This window comes from Maylandia zebra, linkage group LG17 (genome assembly GCF_041146795.1).
Source record: "Maylandia zebra isolate NMK-2024a linkage group LG17, Mzebra_GT3a, whole genome shotgun sequence".
Lineage (NCBI taxonomy): Eukaryota > Metazoa > Chordata > Actinopteri > Cichliformes > Cichlidae > Maylandia > Maylandia zebra.
In genome coordinates this window covers 27,081,913-27,091,261 of record NC_135183.1, presented here as the reverse complement: position 1 = coordinate 27,091,261, position 9,349 = coordinate 27,081,913, and the positions used below count along the sequence as shown (strand labels likewise).

General features: G+C 39.5%; 1 long non-coding RNA gene across 1 annotated transcript; it reads left to right on the top strand.

Annotated features, from left to right (window-relative positions):
- The first annotated feature begins 1,302 nt into the window (after nucleotides 1-1,302).
- LOC143413170 (uncharacterized) lies at nucleotides 1,303-8,428 on the top strand. Its single transcript, XR_013093777.1, has 5 exons — nucleotides 1,303-1,382; nucleotides 3,022-3,152; nucleotides 5,667-5,805; nucleotides 5,993-6,076; nucleotides 6,740-8,428. It is a non-coding gene; the product is annotated as an uncharacterized LOC143413170 (long non-coding RNA).
- Nucleotides 8,429-9,349: the final 921 nt, after the last annotated feature.

Genomic DNA, 9,349 nt, shown 5'->3' with positions numbered 1-9,349 from the left:
TGTCAGGCAGCGAGTCATACACGTACATGTACTGTTACTGTTATTCTGTCAGACTGATTCAGTTTTGTCGAGATATAGCTTACCTGTACATGAACATTTAGCATAATGTTAACAATACTCAAGATCTGATAGTACATCAGCTGAGCATGATGGATAGATTTATGTAGCATGGGGTGCGTGTTCTTAAATTTGGCCTTTCCATTTTGGTAGTTGCTTTGAAGTCAGGAGGCCATGTCTAATATGATGTTATGGGAAGTGCACTCTTGCAGACTTTAGTAAACAGATCAAATAATTATTTAACTGTAGCTTAAACTCTGTGTGACAGCTCATTTGCATGAAATGGGCGGTACACTGTCATCTGCTGTGAGACCCCAGTCAACTCAGTCTCACTGTGGGTGATAATAATTAGGCAATTAAGGAAATTACTGATGTTCTGCAAGCAACTATCTTCCTCTATCTCATTACCCTTCAAAAAATACAGTCAGTTGAAGGACTCCAGTACAAGTCAAAGTGAGACTGAAAACTGTTACCCTGATCATTTCTCATGTCTTTTGTTAAATCAATGATCTCTTTTATGGAACTGAGCAACTCACAAATATATGGTTTAAGTGCAATTTTTATATAAAAATGACCAGGGTGTCCATGCGGCTATGAAGCCGACATATTCAGATGCCATCAGTCGAAAGGGGGCTTATTATGGAAGCAGAATACCAATGAAATATACCAGCATTCACCCAGATAGCAAACCTCCACTGCACTGAGGAGAGGAATAACTTAAGTGTATACATAAATTAAGGCAACTGATGCCAATCTACGTGTTCCCAGCAGTGTTTGTTAACGCCGCTGCAAAAGTCCAATACAACACTTTAAATCTCTGGCCTCTTTGAAGAAGTATTTGTGTATGAGACTTGATCACAGCCAATTTCACAAATTACAGCAACTTTTGGCACACCAGAGTTTTAACTCTGACTGTAATTGGCTGAGATTTGCTCTGAACCCATCTAGTAAACAAGGCTCCCTTCTCTGAGGAGAAGTAGGCAGGCTTCCTAAACTTGCACACACACACACACACGTATATGCCACCTCACATATTTTTTATTCATTTTCAGTAACACCAGCATCAGGATCAATGTGGCCAGTCATGGTGCAAAACTAATCCAGTTTACATCACACACATATTTCATTCATCCATTTTCAGGAAGCCCTTTTATTGTCAGAGAGAGGAAAAATAAAGTATTTGAGCAACCAGGGGAATGCGTCCAGACCACTCAGTTTTTAGCCAGGGATGTAAATCACAGTTTAAGTCAGGAACCTTTACACAAAACTGCTCATCATCTAATTCTACACAGCACTGTGCTCAGAGATAATGGCACAAAAGAAAGGTAACAGATGGAAAATGCTAGTAGATGAAATACTAACAAAATATTGTATTTTTTAGTGCTGTCAGCGTTAACCTCGTTAAAATGAAGTTAATGCCATAACCGCATTAACACGGCAAATCTCCGTTAGCGAGTTAGCGCGGATTGCCCCGTGCGTGGGGCTGGACAGCACTAACGCGTTAACAAGCTAACCGCGCTAACGAGCTAATCGCGCTAACGCTTTGACGCCGTGCATGCCGCTCTAACTCACTAACTGAGATTTGCCGCATTAATGCAGTTATGGCGTTAACGTCATTTAAACAATATTAACGCTGACAGCACTAATTTTTTATGTTTTACTGTGTGGTTCAATGACTTCATTGAATGTACATTTAAAGCATCTAAGAAAATGGATTTAATCATATTAGATGTGCTAGTGTTTGCTGTGTCTGGAAGTACGTTCATAAGGGGATGGTCGCTCTAGCTTTATGTTTTGTTTGTTGGACTTTGGTCATTTTATTACAACATATCTTGTAAACAATTACTGGCAAGCAACATTTAAGCACTCTTTCTTTCTGCTTACAGCTGCTTGAATGGTCACATGCAGTCTATGAATGCAGCTACTTCCTACCAAGCCTACTGTTCACTTTTCGACAAAAATGACTAAGAAATAAACATAAATTAATTAATTAATTAAATGGTTATAAAGCTAGCTTAGTTGAAGGTTCAAAAGCCCCAAAAGGTGATGGCTGATGGCATGTTGGCCATGTCCATCTTTGATGTACAGTCTATGTTTCCAGCTTATTGGCACTATAATCAAAGCCCTTCTTGTTCAAGTCCAAATCACGTAGCACAACACGATCAGCTTTTCATTAATTTTAAGCAAGAATGTCTTTTATATTACAGGAAATGTACTGAACAGCAGCACTTTTTAGAAATGGTCTGCACAAGCACTTCAAGCATGGAAATGGGAAATAAAGCTGGTAAAAGCAGGCATGCATTAGTACAAAAACCACATCAGTGGTTCAGCACATTTTTTTGCTGGGCTGAGAGGAGAAAAATAAGAGCAGTGGAAAGCTCCCACGTCCAATGAAAAGTCCTGCTGGAGCTGCCAGTGCTTCAAAACAGTCTCTAAACCATCTGCTCTATGATCACCTCATTCAGAACCAATAAGATATACTGACGTCCACCACCCTCCTTCCAAAACACATATTTGCAGGAAAATGCCCAGAAAAACTTTCACCCACAGGGAATTGTCTCCAGGTGCAACTGTGTTGTCTTCCTTATTCACATACTTGTTTTCAGCCATTCAAAAAACATGCACTGGATCGAAACCATCTGCTGGAGCTTGAATTCACAAGCTGGCATAACACATCCACCAAGAAATATGTATCACAGTCACTATGGCAACATGTTTCCAAGCACCAAACAAAACAAATCTGCATCAAACCATATAAGGGGAAATCAGCATTAATGCTTTGTTTGTGTTGTGTGGAGTTGATCTTCTAAAATCTACCAGCTACTAATCTAGGGAAATGAGAAGTGTAATCACCCCGCCCAATAAAACTATAAGATGCGTAGTGAGTTTTACACAGGTTTAATGCATGGAATCTGTGTTCGTTTTTATAGTTCCAATAATCCTGTCTTTTTTTCGATAATGCAGAGATGGTGGGTGGAGCAGACATCGTAATCCTGGACTGGACTTCGAGGATTAGGCTGAGATTGTCTGGACAGCACAGTGGGAGCAGATTGAGGCTGTTTTCTCACACACGCAGTCTCAGAAAGAGCTCAGGGGTAATTAACGATTTGAACTGTGATTGGTCCATTTTGTTAAGCTTCTCAGGATTTCATGTATTGTTACTCACTCAGTGCAGTTTTGAGTTTATGCCCCATGGGTGACCCTGAGATTCCAGACCACACATACAGTGTGTGGTCTGAAAAAGACCGTTTATAGCCCCCAGATTATATAGACAGCCTAAAAACAAGCTGCTCTTGCACCTCCTTGTTAGGTGTAGTACAATCCCAACAGGTTTTCATTCATGTCAAGCTTTAACATTCAGTTCAGTACAAAGCACATACAGCTGAGAGCTCAGCAGCCAGTAATTCATCACTGAGCTATCAGATTACAGTTGTTTATGTGACTTCTGCTGTTTTTGCTGAGCTTCACTCATGAAATCTTTATCAGTCTCATCAGTGTAGTCACTTTCACTTTAGTCAGTTTCTTTTGTACATGTAAAACCTGTGGCAGAAATATAGAAACAATGAAACCATGAAAAGAGTTAATGTGGATTCAAACTTTACATCTACACGAACACATCGACATTTAGACCTTTTCAGCTTGTGATTTGGGATGTTAATATTAATGTATAAGACAAGATTTTCTTATAATATAGTTCAGCCAAATTGTTCACAATGTTCAACATGGCCAGGGGGCACCGATGCAGAAATATCAAAACATTACAACATCATCCCTGACAGAGAAGAATTTAAAGCAACAGCAGTGTTTGACACATAGGCAGCGAAGTCAGATAAACAGTAGTATGACTTGTTTCTTGCCAGGGCCTGTTGTCTTCCTCTTTGACACCTGTTAGAGCCTGAGGGTGCGAGAGCTGCCATTTCGAAGTAAACCAGGTCCTGAAAATGATCAACAACAACTGCTGGAGTGTGTCTTTATTGAAACACAGAAGCACAAACACATATGTAACCTTTTTCTTTTGTAACCGGGGGTTAAAGTGGGTTGGATATAGATATTCTTATTTAAACATTTCATGACACCACTCATACCCTTAACATATCCCTTCTCTACCTCGTACAGATGTAAATAAAGATACGGTGGAAACCTGAAATTAAAATCTGTCGTCTTTATAGTTTTAAAGTCAGGTCTTGGATCAACACAGAATGTTTTTTTGTGAAACATCTTCCTAAACTAGTTGAAGTATACTAATTTTGTGTTATTCAAAGGTTGCATGAAAATACTGCACTAAAGAGTTTGGAATAGTTCGGTGAAGGATAAACTGGTAGGCTGTGTTATGGTGAAATCTGATCAGGCTTTGATGTTCGTGGTCAAGAACAGCAGACATCAAATTATGTTTAAGGTAATGATGGTGATTTGATTCACTCACCGAAAGCAGTCAGTATCGGAGTAGCAGTACAGTTTAGCTAATCATAGCCTGCAAACAAAGAAAAATACACTGGAACTCACAAAACATGTTATCATGTGACGCCTAATATGATTTTCCTCACGCTGCACTGCACCAAATCCCATCTTACTCCCCGGTTCATAATGTGATATAGTCATTAAAATTTTGCAAAATTAAACAATAATTAAACCTTAAAAGGGGGGCATCTAAATTAAACTGTGATTTGCCTGGTCCTGAAAAGCTAACAGTGGTTCAATCAATTTGTTCTAGGAACAGAGGAAAATTCAGCTAAAGCCCTCCAGGCGTGAGGTTTCTTTAGTCTCTCAATCATATGCTGACAAGTGGGTTAAAATTTGGTTTACTGGTTTGCTTGAATATGAAAGTAGCTTGCTTGCTTAATAAAACTGCCATCTCTTTGTCGCCTGTTGGGACATGTCTGCTGTGCACAGCACAAAAGATGTGAGGGCATGACATCATCAGAACTTTCTGCCTCTTTAAGCAAAAAGGCCCAAGATAAATGGTTTACCATAAACATGCACAATCCTCATCAAGCAATTCCTTAGATACGTTAACCTCATTTTACATATTTAAAAAAAAATCAAGGGGTAAGACTTGTATGGATAACTCATAATAAACAAATCTGTATTTTTGGCTGGTTTTACTGTTAACTGGCACCTTGATAATCAAAATTATTATTAATCAGCCAGTTGATTAACTATCATCAAACATTAAAGTATAAAAACGGCATCGCAAATATTCTGTTTGAGCAGCAGATTTAGGTCACCAACATAATCTCTGTGGCAGATATCCATGTACTGTGAACTGTGTCAGCTGCATCATCATCATCATCACCATCATCATCATCATGGTGCTGCTGGTGGCTGTCAAATCCACTGACTCATAAACACCCACCACTTTGCCATGTCAGCATATCGTAATGTCAGTGTGTTTGTACATTTCATACTGACAAATGGCTGCACAGACAGTGCTTATGTGCATGTGTGCGAGAGAGGTTTGTGTGTGTGTGTCTGCCAGAGCGTCTGTGTGTAATCAGAAGAGTGTTTGCACATGTTTTTAAAGTAAGCAGACCTACGCAGTTTATAGCCTCCTTCTTAACCACATCACACAAGCCACCTCGCCTGTGCCATGCCTGTGTGTCTCTTCACAGGTCTTTTTTGTTTTCTGGAGAAACTGCAGTTGAGATTTCAGAAGAAGTGTAACCTCCAGCGGAGAAAGGAGCTGTGCATCGTGCGTTCTTGCAAAAATCTGCGGGCCACTTTGATTAGTAATTGCAAGATATGCTACATGTGAGTTTGAATCCACCCACTTCACTTTTCTCACAGATACACAGTAAACAAATGCATGGTATACACTCAATACCCACAGAGGATGTATAAGATGACATACAGAGAAAAGATATTTAGACTAAAACGATGCATAGAACCGCATGCTTGTTTATCGCCCATTTCCAAATGTTTTCCGCTCTTCTTTCAGCCTCACATCTACAACCGCATGCGTCACGGCTACTGTAAGACAAACACCTATTATCCTCGAGAGACTGTTGACTCAAATCTACCAGTAAGTCCACTCGAAGCCCTGGAAACACTCGTTTTGCAATGGCATGTCTCTGCCTGCCAAACACAAAGCCGATAGCATCAATAAAGAAAAGTCACCGCCTCCTTGTTGCCACTCAATGCAGGCACTTATCTGGTTGATGGATCCCAGAAAATGTGTATATGTAGTTGTTTTATTTGTTGATACAACCCTACATCAGTAATCTGATTTTTTGGCAAATCTTTCAGGTCTCAAGAATTTCTATGACTAGTTGACTGATTGTTAGCAGTTGTATCTGATATATAATAAACATGAAGGATTTCTTTCCTTTCATAATTGCTACTGTGGCCTTTTTAAGGATGTCAGAGCTAACAGAGTGCGACACGGAAATCTAGGCTACAAAATACAGGATTTGAGAAACATTAAAAGATTTCCATGGTAATCTGTGTGAAAGAGGTTAAAGCTTTAAAAAGTGCTGCCTTCTAAGTATGATTAGTATGTAGCTGTCATTCTGCTTTCTCCGTCTTATCACTCTCTGTTGGAAACACGAGCTGATGTCTCTCCAACTCTTCTCGTGTTTTTTCACGGCAAACTTTCTCACAAGCCTTTCTGTTCTCTCTTTCTCTCTGTTGTGTTTTTCTCCCCCCCCTGCACTTCCTCGACTGTGGCCTGCACGATTGGTCGGAGGAGGTGGAAAGTTGGCCAATGAGAGGACAGTTGCCAGGCAGTCTGTACCTTGTTTGGAGGCGGCTGGAGGCTCACACAGCTGTTCCATTGAAAAGCAGCAGGACATAATAACAGGGGCCCCTCGCCAGACACATACACACACACACACACAAACACACACCCACACACGCACACACACGCTCGCTTCACGCACACACACGCTCGCTTCCACAAAGGCACACAATGCAGGCTGAATTGAATTCTGTGGTCTGAAAAGTTAACTGCGCTACTTTTTCTGTCGACATATGTGTCCGTTTAACATAACAAATGTGGCATACATGTGCTTAGCAGTTATTTTGAGACATTTTTCCCGAGTTTTGTCTAGTCCAAATGCGATGTTTATTTTCTTTTGCGTGCAAAAGTTTGCTCTTGGGGTAATACCTGGCTCTTTAGTGGCAAAAGTTTCTGCTATGTTGACCATTTATTGATTAACTTTGTTTTTCCTCTCTTGGGCGAATTTTTCGGAAAAAAAAAACGTACTAAAACAAGCTCTTGTATGTCATAGATCATCAGCGCTGGATGCACTGTTTTTCATGCTGTACTAACAGAGGAAACCACAAAAAGAAAAAAGAATATAACAGCGATGTTGTGTTTCAAGGTCAACGACTTGTTTTGCAGTGCTGCAGCGTACCTAATAACACTGGAGAATTGTTAACTGGGCCCAATGACCCACATCACCCGGCAAAACACTGTGGATCCATCTGTCTCTGTGTCCCGCTTTAACAATACAACTCCTTTACGCTGTGTGCACTTTTTTCCACCCACATTTTTGACACCTGTTGCCTGTGAGGACAAAGAATCAATCCAAGCTGCCCTTGAGAATTAAAAAGATTTTAAAAAAAGCATATACATTTTAAATGCACAGAGCCGAATATGTATATACATGAACTGACACATGCATTGTGCGGCATATGGTGAGCTTTTCTTGGCTGATGGCATCAATAACAGCTGTCAAAAGTGGCTTCGGTAACATGAGTCACTCTAGATGAACAAAGGGGTATTTTAAAGGACAAAAGCATCCGCTCTGCTACAGTGCTTCAGCATTGCTTTTGTTTCATCTTGCAATATGTGGTAGCCAAATGTCAAAGCTTCTTCAGATTGTTGCTTTTACACTCTATTTTTCTAAAAAGAAAAAAAACTAATGGATTGTTGCTGTTTTCTCCATGGGAAACGTCAATTTCAAGGGTGTTTGTAAAGGCCTGTACATGTGAGTCTCTGTGTGTAAGCAATCAATAGGCCTCCTGAGTTGTGTTGCTGTTATAGAGATGAGTCTTCTTCAACAAAGAAGTGGGAATGTAAAACAATTTCAAGGTTGGATGTCTAGGGTCATAAAGAAAAATCTGCTAGTATGAAATTGCTGTTCCCTCTTTTCCCACAAGTTAATGAGTTACTAATTCAAACACAGTATAAACCCATGTTGAAACCCATGTTGATGACTTTCTTTGAGTTAGCAGTGCCCTTGTCATTTTAGACCTAACTGTGCTTTGATCAGTCTGTCCTGACCGTTGATGTGATGTTTATGAAGAACTGACTGACCCACAGGTTAGATAAGCTTCATTAACACTAAAGAAAAATATGTTTTTTGCCAGGGTGAGGCTTTCACTTCAAAGGCCTTCTTCCTTCAACTTCAAATTAAAGTGTAAGGAAAGAGCCAAAGTCCTATTATAATCTATGTTTTTCTGCCTCAACCTCCTGTTTTACTTTCTGAATCATTTTTATTCTTTATCCTCATTTCTCCAATGCTTCTTGCCATGTTGACACAAGAACTAAAACAAAACCACCTTCATTTGGTGAAGCTATTCTAGGCAGGGTTAAGACAACAGTGTTGTGGGGTGCTCATGATTACTTCTATCCTTTTTGGCCAGAAGGACGAGAAAATATTTAGAAATTCTTAAAAAAGTATGCAAAAGGATAGCTAAAGTACAATCTGTGCACTTCCTGTTTTCATGCTCATGTAAGCTCATGATTTTCCTGAAATTCCTCTTTTCTTTTTAGTGCACTTTTTATATCAGGAACACAGTCTGGAATTTTTTAAAGAACAATCCATAACCTTGAAAAATTCCAGTCACTAAAAATCATTAACCATCTACGACAATATCAGATCTTCAAACAACTGAACTGGACTAGTCAGTGTGTTAATGTTTACCTTATGTTCTTCTGCCTGATAACAGAACTGCTGACATTTATAAAAGGAATAGGAAATACACCACGAAAGGCACAACCTTCAAACTGTTCTTTTCTCAAAGTTTTTCTGCAAATTAGTTATGTTAATGAATTGGTATAATATAGCAATAAAAACATCACATTATATTTATATCCAAAATACAACAGATCTAATACTTCCAAGAAGAAGTATCGGGGTTGGTGCCAGGGGAAGAGAACTGTGCGGTCAACCAACTTTGACAAGCAGTACTTGGCTCAACTTGCTTTACTATTTCATTTAAAAAGAAAAAAAATGAGCGGCTTCATGCGCACACTTGCACTCAGACTATGCCCATAAAACAGAGGTTATAAACTAAGATGCACAGTCACAATATACAAAATAAGAGAGGCAATCCTATAATTCTATAT